General features: G+C 47.7%; 1 protein-coding gene and 1 non-coding gene across 2 annotated transcripts in view; both read right to left on the bottom strand.

The window, feature by feature from the left end:
* KANK4 (KN motif and ankyrin repeat domains 4) overlaps positions 1–4,771 on the bottom strand; it is a 70,176-nt gene extending 65,405 nt beyond the window's left edge. Inside the window, exon 1 of the mRNA XM_004281598.3 lies at positions 4,561–4,771. The gene's annotated coding sequence lies outside the window, so the exon portion shown is untranslated. The remainder of the gene's footprint in view (positions 1–4,560) is intronic.
* Positions 4,772–17,043: 12,272 nt separating this feature from the next.
* On the bottom strand, positions 17,044–17,149 carry LOC117197358 (U6 spliceosomal RNA). The gene has a single exon (XR_004477933.1). It is a non-coding gene; the product is annotated as a U6 spliceosomal RNA (small nuclear RNA).
* Positions 17,150–19,724: the final 2,575 nt, after the last annotated feature.

The following is a 19,724-nucleotide window of genomic DNA, read 5'->3' as shown; positions in this document are numbered from 1 at the left end:
CCAGGCTGTGGAGGAGAACCAGCACCGAAGGCTGGAGCAAATTCTTCCCAAAGCCATATTTCTCTCCCCGCTGTCCCTTGACGTCAGGGCAACAAACACCTCCAGCCAATAAATTTTATTTACTTTGGAGAAAATATCGGAAGGGGGGAGGGAATCAGGGTTTGTGTCTTCTTCCACAATGCCTGTGTCCCCAGAAAGTTAAGTGAGGGGCAAGGCCCAGGCCCCAGAGCCCCGACAAGACAGTGAAGCGTTCCTTTTGAAAACAGACTTCTTTCCCTTGGAGAAGGAAACTTCAGCCAGCTTCTTCAGACACCACCAATCTATAACTGCCTGCATATCACATTAACCATCTACTTGAGATCTTAGGGCAGCATTTATTTTATCAGGGAAACTGCGACAAGCCTATTTTTATTGGAAGGGCCCCTCTTCTTTCCTTTAATCCTACTTTGAAATATTATCCATGTAGACTGGAAACTTCACAGAAAGGTCTATTAGAAGCCTCTTAGTCTAAACTCTGGGTCTGGAAGATTAGCATTCTGAAGCACAGAGAGGTTAGCAGTCCAGCTGTTAATCACACAGCTAGTTAGCAGTAGATCTAGGCTCCAATCCCGTGATGCCCTGGCTTCCAAGCCCGGGCCTCTTCCCACATAGTCTACTACAGAATAGCACCAAGTGGCCAGCTGTCTGACCCCCAGAGACAGAGAGCTCTGTCAATCCCAGTTTTATCATTTAGTTCCATATCCCCAGGCAAATCACTTAACCTCTCTGAGCCTCATTTCTGTCATCTGTACATCTGAGATTATGATTGTAACTATCTCTAGGATTACTGCACGCATGAAATGTGCCAGGGTTTGACACACACGGACCCTATTATTATATTGTACTGCTCCTGCTTCACATACTGAAGTGAATGGATCTGACATGTGAAATGTGATAACTGTATCCACACAGCTGCCCAGAGATAAGCAAGAAAAGATGGTTATCAAACCCATTTTACAGTTAGGAAAATTTAGTCCCCCGCAAAGATGACGTAACTTGCGTGAGATCAGAGTTTTAAAACTGAGCACATTCTTAGCTGCCCTAACTGTCCTCCCTAGCACACCATCCGAGGAATGGGTTGACTTAGAAGTAAAGGTTACCTCTTTCCCCACCCTCCACAGAGCAAAACCGTCTATCTCTGGCTCACACTCCACGACCCCTATAAACTGGAATCAGCACAGTGCCTGGCACAAAGAAGAGACACGATGCAGTTTTGATGAATGAGTGAATTACTGTATCATTGAAGATCCTGATCTGCAGATAAGCTGGGCACTGCGTGGGCCCAGCCGCCTGAAGCACGCGTCTCGTTGCAGAAAGCTGGAGGCAGGTACGCAAGAGCTCCAGGAGCGGCGAGCGGGAACCCCATTCTCTCCATGCCTTCCCATAGCCTGCTCTACGGGGAGGAAGACTTTGACAAGACCGAGAGCCAGGCCCCTGACCTCAAGGGTCCCATCCAGAGCGTTTCCAAACCTAGCCCACATGGCTCAATCCAGGGCCCACAAGACAACTGTGAGGCACACGTGACCCTCCTCCAGCTAAAACAGATGTAATAACATTGCAGGCAAGGGGCAGTGAACAGACCAGGGAGATGGCCCATCTGTCTTCCTAATTGTCAACTCTGCCCATAACAAAATTTGTCTCCCTGTCACACCTTAGGCTGCTACTGAACTGAAGCAAAACCAAGATATCCATCTTCCAGCCACGAGCAGCAGCCTTCACAAAGTGCGAGGGACAGAAAGAGGCTGTTTGACTAGGAGAAGCAGAGAGAGCTGGAAGGAGCCCTGGCCTGAGAGTCAGGAGCTGGGGTGGGGAGAGGGTGTGTCTGTGTGTTGCAGGGGTTATTGGGCAGTTACTGCACCTCACTGGGCCTCTGTTTCCTATAAAATTAAAGTCCAAAGTTCTAGAAAGTGGGGTCAATGGGGGAAGAGGAGGGCTGTGAATCATGTGACATTGTATGCAAACTATTTTAGGTTATATGCATTTGGAAGAGAGTATCCATAATTTTCATCAGAATCTCAAAGATATACGTAACACTCCCCCCCCATAAAAAAGTTAAAAAATAGTAGACTAGATGGTTTTCTAGTCTAGTAAGCATTTACTGAGCACCTTCTATGTCCTTCTCTGTGTTAGGTACATGATAGGAGAGTCCTGCCTTTACGAAGCTCAGGTGCATTTTATGCTCGCTGTGATAGAAGCCTGTCAGGGGAGCTTCGGAAACAAAGAGGGAGCATTTGACTCTCTGGTCAGGAAAGGCCTTCGGGGTCGTGGGGGAACCTTACGTTAAATGTTGATGTTGAAAGCTGAGCGCGCATTCACTGGGTGAACAAGGAGGAAGTGTATTTTAGAGAAAGGGCAGCATGTGCAAAGGCAGCAAGTGTTCCAGGAACTTCCTGAAGGGCAATTGTGAGTAGAACATAGGAGATGCTCACTGGGGGCAGCAGGGGGAAGAAGCCAGAAATGAGGCTGGAAAGGCAAGCAGGGCCCAGATTAGGAAATGCCATGCAAGCCGCCCTAAAAAATATTCCGTTGTAGGCAATGAGTTCATTCTAGTTTTAAAAGCCTAGGGTAAACCACCACGCCCAGCATGAATCTTTCTGATTTCTGGCAAAAGCCTTGGTCAGTCATGAACACAGTGGGCAACAGGGAACAACTGGAGGAAAGAACTGCTGCCTCTTGGCGCCCTGAGTGGGCGTGGGCTGTCTGCAAAGGTGCCAGTAGTAAGTGCGTGCATGGGGCGGGTGAGTCCCGCACCGGCATGTTAGTCTCTCCTTCTTCTCTCCCAGCCAGGGGCACTCCAACTGCCCGTGATTATGGATGAGAAAGGAAGGTACTGATTGGCCCAGGTGATGGGATGCAGAAGTAAGGCACATGCCCATTTGGGCCCCTGGTCATCACTTGGTAAACAGTCTTTCAGTCCCTCCAAAGGACTCTGCTACTTGCCTCAGGGCCCTCTCACATGCCGTTCCTTCTGCCAAGAAGACTCTTTCTGCCCCATTGAACTAGTTACTTCTTATCAGCCTTCCGACTAAGCGACTACTGTATGTATCACAGATTCTCATAGCGCCTTATCCTTTCCTTTCAAGCAATTCAGCACTGTTTGTAATTCTATATTTATTTGAGTGAGTTGATTCAAGTCACTCTTGGCCACTAGACTGCAAGCTCCACGAGGCCAGACAGTGCCAGTTTTGTTCATATCTGTATCCCACTCCCTCGCCTGGTGCCTGGCGCAGAGCAAGTATTTGTTGATTGAATGAAAGTCTGGTGTGGACCCTGAGCCATTCCCCATTCTCACTGCCCATTAACATTCCCCATAACTCAACTCACATTACGGTCCAGTGAGGAGGAGGTTTGGACATGCGCAGGAGGGTTGGACTTGAAAAGGCAATATCAGAGTGAACTCTGCCTTTATTCCAAATGTAGCTCTGTGTTCTCCTGTGTCCTGTTTTGAAAGGCTCTAAGGGAACCCACATTTGGTTTACCCAGGCAAGTCCTTGGGAATCGTGTTCAGGATGCTTTCTCCCCAAGCCTCAACCGGGTCACCGGCTGCATCTGGTCCTCCCCTGACCCTACTTGGTCAATAGGACTTTGCCCAGGCTTCGCGGGGTCATCCTCAGAAAGGAGGAGGAGCCTCCATCTCCTTCTCCTGGAAAATACCTCCTCCCGGCCTTCCAAGCCCAAACCCTAGGGCGCCTGGGAACCAAAACCACTGGTTCCTGCAGTCCTGGCAGATGCTCAGGGCAAGTGCAAATGCAGACCTGGTGTAGGGACCATGGGGCTCGACTTTCCAAATCCCATGCTAAGTAACTGGCCACTCTGCAGGGACAAAGTACTTGGGGTCAAAAGTTTGACCTTAAGGGAGAGATGACAGGGAGGGAATCTCACCAGTGGCCTGCGTGCTCAGCAAAAGCGCCCTCGGCGGGGGCGGCCGCCAGCACATCCGGCCCCCCTAGAGGCCCCCTTGCCTCCACCCAAGGTCGTGGTCCAACAGGAGCGCTGGAAAGTTCAGCCAGGGGCCGAGGGGTACCCGAGTAGGAATCGGGGGCCGGCTTTTGCGGAAGAAGGGAGACTAGGAGCTCGATTCCTGGTAGTCCTGGGAGCCGGCGGCAGGGTGCCCCAGTCCCGCAAGCTGCATCCCGGACCGCAGCGCCGGGCTCGTAGGCTCTGGGCTCGGAGGCGCTGGGCGGGGGCTGCACCATCCGAGCCGCAAGGACAACGCGGCCTCCCCGCTCCCCAATATCCTCCGTCCCCGGCACTAGGGCGCGGGGAGCGGGTGGGGCGGAAGGCGAGTGGCGCCCGCCCTTGGGCAGCCCCCTCCCCGCGCGGGTTCGGACCCCGGTGGGGGGCAGGGGGCGCCAAGTCGGCCCAGGCTGCCGCAGCCTCTGCTTTAGGGGAGCCGGGGATGCGGCGCGGGGAGCGGGCGAGGCGGGTGGCGGAGGCAGAGGAAAGGGGCCGAGCGCCGGGGCCAAGACCCGGGTCGCGCCGGGCCGGTGCGGGAAGGGCCAGGGTGGCGGAGCGCCTTACCTCGGCGAGCCGCGGGAGGCCGGCGGGGGGAACCGGCTGTGCCTCGGACTTCAGGGCGCACGCAGCCTCCGGGAGCACAGTCCCCGTCCCGGGCGCGCTCCACCAAGCTAGCGCACCCTCGTCGTCCGGGGCGCGCACCGCCTCGGGCGCCCTCTCGCCGGCGGGCTCGGCCTGAGCCCGGGGCGCACACCCAGCCGGGCACACCCACCGCGGCCGCTGCGGGACTGGCCAGGCGCGGGCGGCCGAAGCTGCGCCCGGCGTCGCCGGCTGCCAACACCACCCGAGTCCCCGCCTTCGTCAGGGGAAAAAAAGACTCCTGACGCGGCGCGGGCTTTGGTGTGTAGGAAGGGGCGGCATTGCGAAACCGAGGGGAGGGTCTTAGACTTGATAAACTCAAAAAGCTTTTGGATGGAGTTTGGAGGAAAAACTTTTTGAAGAAAGCAAACTCCTAACCTGTGTAGAGCGCTTTTCAGATTTCCAAAGTGCCTTCATATGCATTTACTTTAGTTCATCCTTACTACAACAGTAACTAACTGTTGAGGCATTTCTATCCTCTTACGGATGGGAAGACATCATCACACAAGGTAATGATTTGCCCAAGCCAGGACTAGAACCCAGTCTGGGTAACGGAGTCCGAGTGCAGTGAGGGGATGTACATCGCCCCGGGGATTTTTTCATTGCGGAGGTGGATGCAGGGTAGGGACGGATGTAACCGACCTTTTCCTCTCTCCTAAGTCGTTTCCTTTTCCTTTTGCTTTTTTGCTTCCCACCATTGCTTTAGCCCCACTAAGTCACTTCACACTTTCATCTCCCACGACGCCTTTTATCAGTTCACAATATTTGCATTTCAGTCACTAACCTTGAACGACCTGCTCACTGCGTGCCATACCGTGCACGATAAAGTGCACAATAAACTTAGGAGCAAAGAGCTGGTACCGCCCCATTTTACGGATGGGGACAAACAGGCATGGGAGGGGTAGAATGCATGGAACCTGCAGGACTCCAGACCCCAGCTCTGACCCACTATGCGCACCTTTCAGAGGGTCCATTGGTGCCAGGTAAAACCTAACCAAAGGGATTTCATTTTTAACACTGAAACTGTGAAGAGGGGAGATAATTTGGGGCAAGGGACACTTCGGAGACTTTCCTTTTCCCATTTTGATGGAAACATGGTTGTTATAATGAGTTACTTCCTCTAGGGCACCACTAGAAGCAAATCAATGGCCCTAGAGCCACAATAAATGGCGCAGAGTTTTGGCCTCAGTATTGGGAATAATAGGGAGCGGTGGGGACTGTGGTGCACTTGAGGGCAGCTCCAGGCTCCTGCCCAAGTGAAGGGGCTGCTGCTACCCAGCTCTCGCCAATTTTCGCCATTCAGGGCAACAAGTTAATATGACCAGATCGACCCAGTTTTCAAGAGAAGCTGTAAATCCAGATCTCCAAGTGAAGTTTCCCAATTTGTTGACAACTCATTTTTAAAATGCGAAGCACTTGATATATAAGTCAATATTGTTCAAGCCAAATGAAATTAGTTTATGGAACAGATCCAGCCCATGGAGCAGGGGTTTGTGCCCTTGAGTTTTGGGTACTTCACACTATTTCATTTGGGCCTCCCATTGCCCCTACAGGATGGACCCAGCATGGATTACTATTTCCATTTTATGGAAGAGGACACCCCTGTTCAGGAGGTTTCCCTCACTAGCTCAAGGTTGCACAAGGTAATTGCTAGAGCTGGAACTGAAAGCTAGGCAGCCTGATTCCTGATCCTGAAGCCTTTTCTCTCTGCATCCTCTGATCTCATTAAGATTGTGTTTCTTGGTTTCCAGGCATTGTGAGCCAAGTTAGGCATGGGGCTGGCACTGGGGTGTGGAGACAGAGCACCTTTCCTGGGAGGATGGAGTGGGAGTGCCAGACTGCTGTCCTCGAAAGCTCAGCCTGATGACTCAGAGGTGAAGCTGTGTCTTGAGGGTAAAGCTGAGTCAGAGAAAACAAGGTCTGAATTGGGGCAGCCGGGGCTTCTGAATCCCAGATGAGTGTATTGAGAAACAGGATGAAAAACAGACTAAGCAAATACACCCACCCCCTAGCCCCTCACAAAACCAGAATCCATGGACGCCGAGACATGGGCTAGAGCATTGCCTATTTTTCCTGTCATGACAGGAAAGCAACAAGAATTAGACTGGAAAGTGGACCCTTGGGCGGTCCTGAGAAGAGAGAACCCTTTGCAGACAGCTGGTCTTCTAGAATCTCAGGTTTGGGCATCTCCACTGCAAGACTCAGCCTGGGCCTTTCAGACAGAGTGAGTCTGATAATCCAATTTAGAATGACTGCATCACACTTCTGGAGCCTGGAGCTGCATAATCAAGGAACTGAGCAGCAGACGGAGAGCGCAGTGCCTCCTTGCCTCCACCTTTTCCTGGAATTTGGGGTAGAGTGTAGGAGGATTAACAGGTATTCACCGTCTGCCATGTATGTGCCAGGCACTGGGTTGAGGATCTTACATACATGATCTCATTGGGACAATAAAAACTGTGAAATGGCTCTTATGCTCCTTTCAAGGATGGGGAGGCACAGTGTCACTTGCCTGTGGGCACACAGCTAGTAAACTGGGGAGGTGGGTTCAAACACAGGTCTTGGTGACTCCAAAGACTGAATCTTCTCTAACTGGGGGCCTAGAAATTACAGCCAATGTGGAGATGGGTTACTCAGATCCTGCTTCAAGGAAGGACACACCAGTCAATGGTGTGTTGGTAGTGTTTAATAACTGGCTCCCAGGGGGCAACTGTGTGCATAGGTACAGTCAATGCTCATTATTCCAGGAAGTTTTATAAAGCGGCAGCAAACACTGAAATTGCTAATATTGAACCATTGCTCCCAGGGAAAATACAGGATTAGGTTCCTATAAGCCTTTTGGCACATTTTCATCAACTGATCAATACATAGCTTTGTTTTATGTTTTTGTTTAAAGAAAAAAAATATATATACATACATTATATTTTTAATATGTATCATTGATTCATAAACATTGAACTAATGGCCAACCGTGCCATAACTCACACCTGAACAAAGGTTATCCAACACACGTATTTTCTCCAAAAAACAGCCTTCTTGTGCTTAGGAGCCCTGGTAGCAGTTCAGCAGTATGCTTTGGGGCTGCCTTAAACAGTGAAATCACCTGCAAAAAGTGTGAACATGCAAAAGAGTGCCACCAAATAGACCACAAAAAGGACGTTTGTTTACAGCAAGAGGCTGAAATACGAAAGCAGAGGGTCACCTTGCAACCTCAGCTGGGAAGGTGCACACAAGTTGACTCAAAATTTTGGTAAAAATTTTGCACATATCCACAAATGACTACAAACTTGCTGCAAGTATTGATTTGGGGTTACAGATAAATTTTAGCAAAGTAAGTGAATGTGCAAACACAGAATCCACACGTTATGAGGAATGGCTGTGCATATAGGTATCCATGTACGCCTTCTGGGGCCCTTCATACCCGCTACCTATCCCTCCAGGTTTATCCCCCATTATCCTCCAGCCAGACTGGACCCTTAACCATTCTCCAAACATGTCCCACACTTATCTAGCTTATGACTGAGTGCAGGCCACTGCCTATACCTGGACTCTTTCTCCTCTGCCTCCCAACACGCACATGCACATGCACACGCGCACACGCGCACACACACACACACACACACACACTGTCTTCTCATGTCCAAATAATTCTGCCATGCAACTGTACCTTCTCCATAAAGGCCTTCCTGTTGCCCCAACAATGGGATTTCTCCATCCTTGGGACCACTGTGGCATTTTGAAGCCTGTGTCAGACACTGCTCATGTTCTACTGTATGGTCAGGGCCCTCAAGATGGCTGTTGTCTTGCTCTCTGTACATCCCCTGCTGTCCAGTCCCTGCTTCACCTACACCCTACTCACACGACTATTCAATCCTCTTAATCATAGGGCTTAATCAGTAACGGCCTATGGCGCTTGACCTCCACTCCAGCTGCTGGTTTCCCTGGTAATTGATGAGCCAACCTGACGTCAATACCCCCTATAACTGGTAGATTCCACCCTCTCCCCTCTAGAAGACTGCTACTGGGTCCTGCCACTGTCTGCTGTACATGGTGAGGTGTCACTCCAGGACTTCGCTTTGGACTTGTAAGATTCACTATCCAATATATACTTAATGTCTCTGTCGTTGTCTCCAGGCCCTTTCTTCAGCCTCGCAGCTGGACTCTTACAAGGTTTGCAGGTCTGTGGACTAACAGCTACCTTGCAGGCCTGCAGCCTAACATCTACCTTGTATTACAAGGCAGCCTTAGTGATCTTCAAAAAACACAAATGTGATCATGCCCCTCCCCTGCTTAAACCCTCTGAAAGGCAACCCATTGCTCCTGGGATAAAACCTGGATTCCTTTAAGAAGGCTTACAAGTCTAGCCCCTTCCTACCTCTCCAGCTTCATTTTGTGTCCACCTCACCCTCACTTCTCTAGCCACATGAGACTCCTTTAGTATCTCTAACATGCTGGATTATTCCCTACCTGGAGTTCTCTGCACATGCTGTGTTTTTTTCTGCCTGGAATTTTCATCCCTCCAATTCTTTGTCTAGATAATTAATATTCATCCCATGAGTCTCAAGCATCACTTCTGTGAGGAATCTCTCTGATGTACCCCAACCTCCCCCTGGACTAAGTTAGGAGTTCCTGGTCTCCAGTAGCATCTCTGCTTTTCTCGTAACACTCAGCATAATCTAAATTACGTGTTATTGCCCATTCTCCCACAAGATTGTAATTACATGAAGAGAGGCCTATTTTCAGCATCTAGTTCAGAATCTGGCACACATAAATGTAAATCTCTCAATAAATGTTTTATGAATGAATAAGTAACTAATCCTCCATTGTCTTCAGACCTATTTGGGGAGTGATAGGTTAGCAGATGGGTAAAATAATTATGGAGATGTCAAGTTTTCTCTTGCTTACTTGTGAGGTTAAATTACTACTATGTTGGTGTTTTATACCACGCTTAATTTTAAATTCAAAAAAGTTACTATTGTCATTAAATTCAAAAGGAATATGTCCCCACTACATTATATCATACACAAAAATCATTTAGCTAATGTAGATTAACGTGTGAAAGATAATCAATAAGCTTCCAGAATATAACATAGAGAAGACTCATGTCCTAGAAGGAGGCCAATAGGTCTTAAACAAGGCACTAAACCTAAAGAAAAGTATTGATAAACTTGGAATGCATTAAAATTAAGAACTTTTGTTCATCAAAACTTATTGACACAATGGGAATTCCCTGGCGGTCCAGTGGTTAGGACTCCACGCTTCCACTGCAGGGGGCACGGGTTAGTTCCCCTGGGGGGGGAACTAAGATCCCACATGCCTCATGATGCAGTCAAAAAAAAAAACTTATTGACACAAACAGCAGTCATTTTTTTCCCTCTTATGAAGGTGAGGGTCGGCTGGCTTAGCTGGGCAGATGCTGGCTGGGGTTGCGTCATCTAAAGCTCATCTGAGATGGAACGTCCAAGATGGCTCTTTTACATGACTGGTTAATCAATGGTGCTTATCGATTGGGAGCTCTGCTAGGGCTGCTGACTTAGGAGTACCTCCACACGGCCTCTCCATATGGCTCGGACTTCTAACAGACTGGTGTCTCAAGAGCAAGTCTTCCAGAGAAGGAAGAAGTAGAAGCTGCCCAAGCTCTCAAAAGCCAGGACCAGAACTGATGCAGCATTGCTTTCAACATGTCTTATTGATTAAGCAGTCACAGGGCAAGCCTAGATTCAGAGGGAGGGAGTAATAAACACCAATTCTCAATGGGAGAGTGAAAAAGAATTTATAGTCACCTTTAATCTACTGCAATACTATTGAGAGAGTGACAGCAAACCACAGACTAGGAAACTAATGTTCAAAAAACGTTATCAGTTGAATTGTGTCCCTCTCCCTCAAATTCATATGTTGAAGTCTTAAGCCCTAGCACCCTAGAATGTGACTTTGTTTGGAAATAGGGTCATTGCAGATGTAATTAGTTAAGATGAGGTCATATTGGAGTAGGGTGAGTCCCTACTCCAATATGACTGGTGTCCTTATAAAAGGGGAAATTTGGATATGGAGACACGTACAGTGGGAGAATACCATGTGAAGATGAAATCAGAGATGTTCAAGCCAAGGAATAACAAAGGTGGCCAGCAAACCACCAGAAGCTAGGAGAAAATTGTGAAACAGACTTTTTCTCCTAGCCCTCAGCAGGAGCCAACTCTGCCAACACCTTGATCTCAGACTTCTAGCCTCCAGAATTGTGAGACAACACATTTCTGTTGTTTAAGCCACCCAGTTGATGGTACTTTGTTATGGCTCTCCAAGGAAATTAGTACAATATATAAAGAATGTCTGCAAAGCAATATGAAAAAAAATCCAATAGAGAAATGAGCAAAAGTTTAAGCAAACACTTCATGATAGAAGACATTCAAAGGTCAACCATATGAAAAAATGCTCAATATCAGTAGTTATTAGAGACATGTAAATTAGTCCTCAATAAGGTCTCACTGTACACACTTCAGAATAACTTATAGTAAAAACATTAATATCAATAAACAAAGTGTTGGCAAGGATATGGAGCAAATGGAACACATAAACATTGCTCCTGGAGTGTAAGTTGGTAAAAACCACCTTGGGAACATTGCTCCTGGAGTGTAAATTGGTAAAAACCACGTTGGGAAACTGTCTGAATCTACTAATGACCCAGTAATTCCACTCCTAGGCATAGACCAAATAAAAATGTGTACATATGTACAACATGGGGCATAATCATGAATGGTTATAACACTACTATTCTTAATTTCCCCAAACTAGAAACAGTCTAAATTTATATCCAGTGCAGAATGGAGAAATAAACTGTGTTTTAGCACTGCAATGTAATACTATACAGCAGTGAGGATGAACCAGTCCCTGCTACATTTAAACAACATGAATGAATTTCACAAAAATGAATAATGAGCACCAAGAACAGAGTACAGAATATATTATTCCATTTAATAAAGTTCAAACACAGGAAAAACTGCTCTGATGAGAAAAATGAGGGTAGTGGGTATCTTTGGAAAGGAGTGAGCGACTATGAGGTAGCACAATGGAGATTTGGAGGGGAGAGTGATTTTTTTTTTTTTTTTTCAATCTGGGTGATATTTACTTTGTGAAAATTCATTGAATTGTACTTTGTGGGCTTTTCTGTGTGTTATACTTCAATGTAAAATTTTATTTAAAAATTAAATACATTCCAGAGTGTTAAGTCATCTTTACCCACTGATAACTGAAAATACTAGTCATGCTTTTCACATTTGTAATGATTTATAAATGTGTTCTACTGGAATATCATTCTGAGCATCTTTGAGGTTTTGTAAAGAAAAAAGAGATTTCAAGTTCAATTTCTTTATCTTTTTATATAATGAAGCTTTGTTGTGTATGTGAAATATCCAATGTTGATTAACTATTTAAAACTTGGTTAAATCATAGAGTGGACAACAGCATATTAAGCAAGGATTTGACACTAAGTTGGGAGGCACAGGTGATCCATTGGATGACAGAATTGGTCATCAACATCAGCTTGCATTCTAATCTCCATATGGATGGCAGCCTCCACTCCAACCTTCCTGAACATGTAATTCCTCCAACTCCAGGAGCTCTCCCTCCCTCACTTCCAAGTTATTTCACATATAGCATTCTCTGCCTAGAATGGTCTTACATAGCTCTTCACCTATCTAACTCCTTCTGAGTCTAGTTCAGATATCCCTGACCCTTATGATAGACCGTCTCTGAGATGTTCCCCAGCGAGTGCCTCATCCTGGTCTTCATGCCCTGTGCAATCCCTTCCCTTGAGTGTGGGCTACACCCAGTGATTCACTTCTAAGAAATAGAATATGACATAAGTGATGGGATATCACTTATAAGACTAGGTTACAAAAAGACCATGGCTTCCATCTTGGGCTCCCTCTCCTCTTGCCTTATTCTCACTCTTTTTCTCTCATAACACTTGCTCAAGGAAGTCAGGTGCCTTGTTGTGAGTAGTCCTAGGGAGAGGCCCACATAGCAAGAAACTGATGCGTTTGGCCAAGAGCCATTGAGGACCTGAGGCCTGCCAACAGCCAGGTGAGTGGGGTATTGATTCAGAATGAATCCTCCCCAAGTCAAGCATTGAGATGACTGCAGTCCCAGATGACACCTTGACTGCAGCCTTGTGAGACCTTAGCCAGAGGTACCAACTAAGCAGTACCCAGATTTCTGACCCACAGAAATGGTGATCTAATACCTGTTTGCTGTTTTAAGCAGCTAAAGTTTGGTATAATTTGTTACATAGCAATAGATGACTAATACAGCCCCCACCTTCACTTCTCCCACCCCCAGTTGGACTCATTGCCCCTGTTGTACCCAATGCTTCCCATAATCACAGCATTTATCACACATTATAGTAATCTACTGCTTACTTGCCAATCTCTTCCATGAAAATGACCAGGGACCATGTCATAACTTTTTTTTATTCCACTTCCTAGAGCTTAGTTGTACTCAATAAGTGTTTGATTAACACATGAAAGACGAAATAGATGCTAGCTGTTTAACCTTGGGAAATAACAACCTCTCTGATTCTCAATCTTTTCATCTGTAAAATGATAACAAAATTTGTAGAATGATTTAAGAGACAAAAAGAGCATGACTTGGTAAGTAATTAGATGTGAAAGGTGAGGGAAAAGGAAGAGTCAAAGTTTGGACAACTGGGTATTCCTAAGAGAGAGAAAGAATACCAGAGGAGGAGACGGTTTAAAGTGGAAGATGGTGAGTTCAACTTTGGAGACGCTGAAATTGAGGTATTTATGAACACATCAACCAGGCTGATGGGTATATAGTCCAATGCTTAAAAGGTCTGTGTGGGATAGATTTGGGAGTTAATGGAATGTAGATGGTAACCGAAGCCATGGGAGAGAAGCCAAAGAGTGAGATAAGCTGTGGGCTGAGAATAGACGCTTAGGGAACATTCTCATGAAGGGGAAGATATAGACAGAGGTCTGTCTAGAATAGGAAGACTGTGGTAACCCAGATGGATGGATGTAGACAGTTTCACAAAGCAGGGAATGATCGGCAATAACAAATACAGTAGCGATCAAGATATTAACATCCTTTGGAATCGGTCATTGGAAGATCATTGAAGACTGTTGCAGATTGTATCGTTCAGAGATGACTGTAACAATATTTCCCATCCCATATGCTCTTCTACAATATGACCTTGCCTCTGTCCCATTGAGAGATGGGGTCTATACTATCTCCCTTTGATTCTGGGAGGGCTTGTGACCACTTTGATTAGTGATCATGGTGGAAGTGGTGCTATGGGACTTCTGAGGCTATAAAAGTCACAATTTCTGAATCATAAAAAGCAATGCTTCTTCCACCTCATTTCCTGGAACACTAGGTCATGCCATGTAAGAAGCCAGACTACCCTGAGGCCACCATGCTGTGAGGAAGCCAAACCACATAGAGAGGCGCGTCTAGGTCTCTCTGGTCATCATCATGGAGCAGAGACAAGCGATACTTTGTGACCGATCTGACTTCCAGACCCTCAAAATGCACAAGCATAATAAAATGGTTGTTTTATGCCACTACGTTTTGGGGTAATTTGTACTTTATTACACAGTAATAGTACCTAGAACAATGACTTTAGGGAAAGCAGTTTCCATGGCATGGTTAGGACAGAAGCCAGAGTGCAGTGGGTTGGGGAATGTGTAAGAGAAAGAGGGGACACGTGAATAGATTATTGCAGGGGGAGCTCAAATTGGAGGTTGATAGAAAGAACTTAGGAGAGTTCTTGTCAGATGCAATAGACTGGACAGATTTATAGGGCAAGAGGAAAATATCGGAGGAGTGAGAGTGTTGAAGCAGAGAGGAGAGGTTGTAACAGAGGAATCAGCAGGGGAAGTCCCAGGCACAGGTTGAAGAGCAGGACTTGAACGGTCTCCATGGAGGCTGGAAGAAAATAACTGGAATTTGTTGGGGCAGGAAGGCATAGCTGGTTAGCATGCAAGGAAACTGGTGGTACTGGTGTGAGTGCAGTTCACATGATCACCTACCAAGTCTGGACTTCCAGCTGGGGGGACTGATAGACTGGAGGAAATGGAAAGGAACAAAGAGCTGGGGTCTCTTGGAGGTCAGAGTGCAGGTATCATGGGTATGAAGGCTTGAGATAGCCAGAAGAGTGGGACAATGCAACCATGAAGGAGGTTACTAGAATCCAGATGACACAGTCCTGGGTCACGACAAGATCAAGGGTGGGGTCTGGGAGTGGTGGCTGAAGCAGAGTAGAGGTGAGGTCCCTTGGAGTTAAAGAGATCAAGGAAGTAACAGTCCAGTCAGTTGTCTGCCTGGGCACTGAAATCTCTTAGGGTGACACAGGACTTGAGCAGGAGAGGAATACTGAAAGCCAGGCCATGAATGATTCAGTGAATGAGCATTGGACAGTTTTCAGTATTGGGGAGGAGAGATGTTGGATGGCATGAGGCTCAAAGAAAGCTGTGAGTCTGGACAAGCAACGGTTGTGGAAGTGACAGAGGGAAGCCAGGAAAATCCAGCCACCACTTCTACTTCAGAGGTGTAGGATATGGACCTGAGAGGGTGAGCAACTTTCTCCTGAAGGGCTACATAGAGAGTGAAGACTTCTGTTAAAACAAAAGATGATGAGAGCCTTCTAACGAGGATCCGGGGATAAAGGGAGTGTGTGTCCACAGTGGATGGAGGGTTCCTGAGGGTGTAATGGCTAAATAGGGTTTGGAAGTGGGATGAGTAAGAAATTCAAAGAGGGCAAGTAATGGTGCAGGTGGCGGGGTGTGGAATTTGAGGTCACGGAAGGGACTTTTTGTTGCAAGGCCCTTGTTCTAGGCAGAGACCCTCTTAAAGTATTTAGAACTTCAGTATTTAGAGCCTGAGCTATGCAGGTGGTGGGGCCTTGTTCTAGGCCAAGGTTCTTGCCCTCCAAGTCCAGTGCCCCTCCCTTGGGCAGGCCCCTCTCATTGGAGCCAGGAGGCCCCTATGCCTGGCAGATGGCTGTTCTTGAACTCTCCTGAGAGGAAGACAATAAAAGCAATTTGACCACCCACCTGGAAGCTCATATTAAGTAACTTTCTATGGCTATTTTAAGACAGAAATGGACACGGCTCCTATTAATAAGCCTGGCTAAGTAAGGCCTGTCTGCCGCCAGAGTGACTCTGAAAGCCTCTCTCCCCACAGAGGCCCTGAGGGGGGACAAAGAGAAGGGGTGTGTGCTCCTGTCATCGGACAAGCCCACGCTGGTCACTGCAGGTAGAAAATTCTACAGGGAAAAAGAGTCCTCAGCCTCTAATCTACCTCTTGCCCTTCGTGGAGGAGTTTACGCACATAATTATAGCATCTAAAGGAGAGACCAAGCATGTTGCTTTCCAGGCAAACCCCATGAGACCCCCAACAACCTGAGGGAGGAGGTTCTGTTCCATGCCCATTTTACAGATGTGGAAACTGAGACTTAGAAGAGTACATTTACGACCAGGTTCTCACAGAAAAAGCAGCTGAGATTTGAGGCAGTCTAGCTGCCGGATCCCTGGAAATAACCACTCCACCGTTTTCCCTGCCTGCCTGAGGCACGATGTAGTTGTGTGAAGGCTTCCAAAGTCAACTTCCTCTTGCTTCACCTCAGATGTGGTCGGGAGGCAGCTGATCATCACGTCCACTCTGCTCCTTGCTCACACCATCCTTCAGTGTTCTGGCTGTAATCTGCAAAGCCACTGTGGACTGAACATCAGGTCTCCTTCAACCCAGACGCCCCCAGCCTCCTGCAGGGAGGTCACCCTGGCCATCAGATACTCGGGATTCCTGGTTCCATGGAACAGAGAGCCCCTCAGGAGAAAGGGAGTCAGGGCTGGAGCTGCGACTGAGGGGCCCTGGGGATTCTGTGGGTCGTGGTGTCCACCTCTGTCGCTGCCTTTCTCACCGTCTTCTCACTTCTCGCTGCACACCTTCTCCTACCCAGGTCTCTGCCTGCCTCCTCCTGGCCTCTCCCCCCACCACGGCGGCTCCAACTCCGCCGGGTGGGACCTTCCAACGCATTCCCGTGGGCCCCAGCCCCTCTGCTAACTGCCTGCGCATCTCAGCATTCTTGGTTCAGATTCCTGAGGTGGGAATATGATCGGCCTGGCTCCGTTTTGGGGCTAGACCATAGGTCGTAGGTTGCTGGCTGGCCTGAGTTGGCTCAGATGACCTCCCGGCTGTACTGGACACCAGGGGTGGGACAAACACAGTTGAGGAATGTCCCTTGGCTCTTTCAGCTGGGGCTCTCTGTTGAAGTGTTCCTTTTATTTTATTTTATTTTATTTTATTTTAACATCTTTATTGGAGTATAATTGCTTTACAATGGTGTGTTAGTTTCTGTTGTATAACAAAGTGAATCAGCTATACATATACATATATAAAAATATGGAACGCTTCACGAATTTGCGTGTCATCCTTGCACAGGGCTGTGCTAATCTTCCCTGTATCGTTCCAATTTTAGTCTATGTGCTGCCGAAGCGAGCACGAATTGTTCCTTTTAGAAGAGATGATGGCCAACATTTGTACTGTACTGCTAAAACCTCCACCCGCCCTCAGGCAGGAACACAGGCTTTTGGAGCATTTATAAATGAGGGCTTTTAACTGCCAGAAATGATAACATACAGTAAGCATACTCTCACCCCAGCGTTCACTAGTGTGTGACCCCGTTCCCTTTCAAACTGCTCCCCCTACCAAAATGTCTCTGTCTCTGAGCGCTCCCAGATAGTGACTCGTGTGTGAGCAATGGGCCCAGTCTGTCGCCAGACGACATCTGCATGCTGTCCTCTTGCCACACACACCGCTGGCCCTGCCACCTCCGGCACTGGCGTTTTTGCAGCTGTCACTGTGTCCCCCAGCCTCTGCTGATCCCCTCAGCACACCTAAGCCCTGCGGTGATTTAAAGAACAACCCCAGGAGGAGTTCTTCATCTTGCTTTTGTCACCTGTTATTAAGGGTCACCATGCTCTGACCACCGATGGCTTGGGGGGGCTTGAATGAATCTGCTCTTGCAGTTTGTCCTCGCCAGCCTCTTTCCCCAGGACCCAGGCACAAGGGCATGGGGGGAGGGGCAGGGGCGGTGGCCGACAGGCTGGGGCAAAGTTGAGGAGAGACAGCAGGGCTGACCCTGCAACGGCCTCCATTTGGTTCCCTGGGGTTTAGTTATTCCCCAGGAAATTCCTTGTCTCTCAGGCTAGTAGACTTTGGCCAGACCTACCCCAGAGTCTAACCCTGATGGTGGAGGTGGCTTAGAATCGAGGTGGCTGTAATGGGCACAGCCTCCCAGGATCAGCAGGACAGAGGATTTTGGGGTGAAAAATATACCAGATCTGCTGGGTAAGCAGATGGGCAGAGGGCAGATGAGCCCTTAAATTTACACTGGTCTCCTCTCTATACCTCTCTCTGCCTAATCTTGGGGTGAGAAGTAGAAAAGGGTAAGAGCTGTAAGGAGAGGAAGGGGGCAAGTGACTGGGCCCAGACAGCAGCGGACCTAGGGCAACGGGTGAAGCATTCACACATGCTAGAGCACCAAGACTCTCAGGGGCTGATTGCTCCCTGGCAGCCAGTCCTTTACAAGGGACGTAGCCTAGCCCTGTAGGTCAGCTGGGAACAGATGGTATAGACGATGTGACACTTAAGAGCACATTTTCAGGAGCCAGACTGCATGCATGAGAATTCCAGCCCCACTCACAAGCTGTGTGACCTTGGACCAGTTACAAGTCTCTGTGAGATGGAAGTCACTATAGGACATATCATGTAGGGTCGTTGTGAGCAGGCAACCAGATGGTACACACAAAGTGCTCAGAACAGTGCCTGGCACTCGGCATTGGGTTCACTATTGTTGCTGAACTCATCTGTGTCTTGCCTTCTCCAAGACTGTAAGTCTTTCAGGGATTTCAATATTTTTCTTTTTCTCCCTGTACATCAGTGTTGACAATGGGAAAATAAATGAGTGAATGATTGGAAAATAAACTTATTGACAAATGTCCAGGGAAGAAGATCTTGTTAACAATGCTTAGACCTGTGTGATTTTATGCATCTGCTGGGCTTATCCCCTCAGTGTGATGACTCAGGCCCACTCTCCTCCCCACGCTCTCCCCCATCCCCATATACCTACCCACATCTGCACACCCCTATACCCACTCTTCTCCCCACACGCCTCCCACACATCCACACCCACCTTCTACACTCCCCACAAGCACACATACAGCCTCTCACAAGCAGCCACACCCACTTCCCTCCCAGACTCCCCTCTCCACATACACCCATCCTCACAATCACACACACACACACACACACACACACACTCACACACTCTCACACTCCCATCCTGACACAATGTAAGGAATATATTTTCCTTCCATACCCTTCTTTAGGGTAAGTCAGGAAAAGAAAATGAGCCTCCTGGCTGCTTTAGGTCTTCAGCCCTTATCCCTTTCTGTCCCCGTCTCCGCTTCTCTCTACCTGTTCCTCTCTCAGTTGAAAGAACAGAGCCCTGGGAAGCCTGGACCTGAGTTTCTCAGATGCCACTGAAATTAAGCCATAGTTCAGAGGTCACTCAGAGTCAGAATCACCTTCAATTTCCTCATGACAAGGGGAAACTCATTTTCTCTTTGGCTACCTGAACAGAAAAGAGTCTTTTCTCAATCCCAGAGGCATACAGCTCTACACGCTCTGGAGCGACTCAGCTGTATCTGGAGTCTTCCCCCCACAGGGGAGTTTCTAACCACTCTCAGCTCATCTCTGCAGTGGTTTTCACGTTGCCTACATGACAGAGAGGAGAAAACTGACTTATATTTAACACAAATATTTGTTTAAAATATTTAACAAATATCTCTATTCGAGCAATATAATGTAAACCTCACAGCACTATTAGGCTGGGTAGTCCTCCAGTTTACAAATGAAGAAACTGAGCACAGAGGTGTTCAGTAACTTGTCCGTGGTCACACAGGAAGTAAATGGTGGAGCCACTACTCAGATTCTTCTGACTCCAAAGCTGCAACTAAAAATTGAAAGATCCTCCCTATAATCTTGGGTTCAGGGAACAGCTTTGCCATCACATG

This window comes from Orcinus orca, chromosome 1 (genome assembly GCF_937001465.1).
Source record: "Orcinus orca chromosome 1, mOrcOrc1.1, whole genome shotgun sequence".
NCBI lineage: Eukaryota > Metazoa > Chordata > Mammalia > Artiodactyla > Delphinidae > Orcinus > Orcinus orca.
Note: the sequence above shows the minus strand (reverse complement) of the source record. Positions and strands in the feature narration are given on the sequence as shown.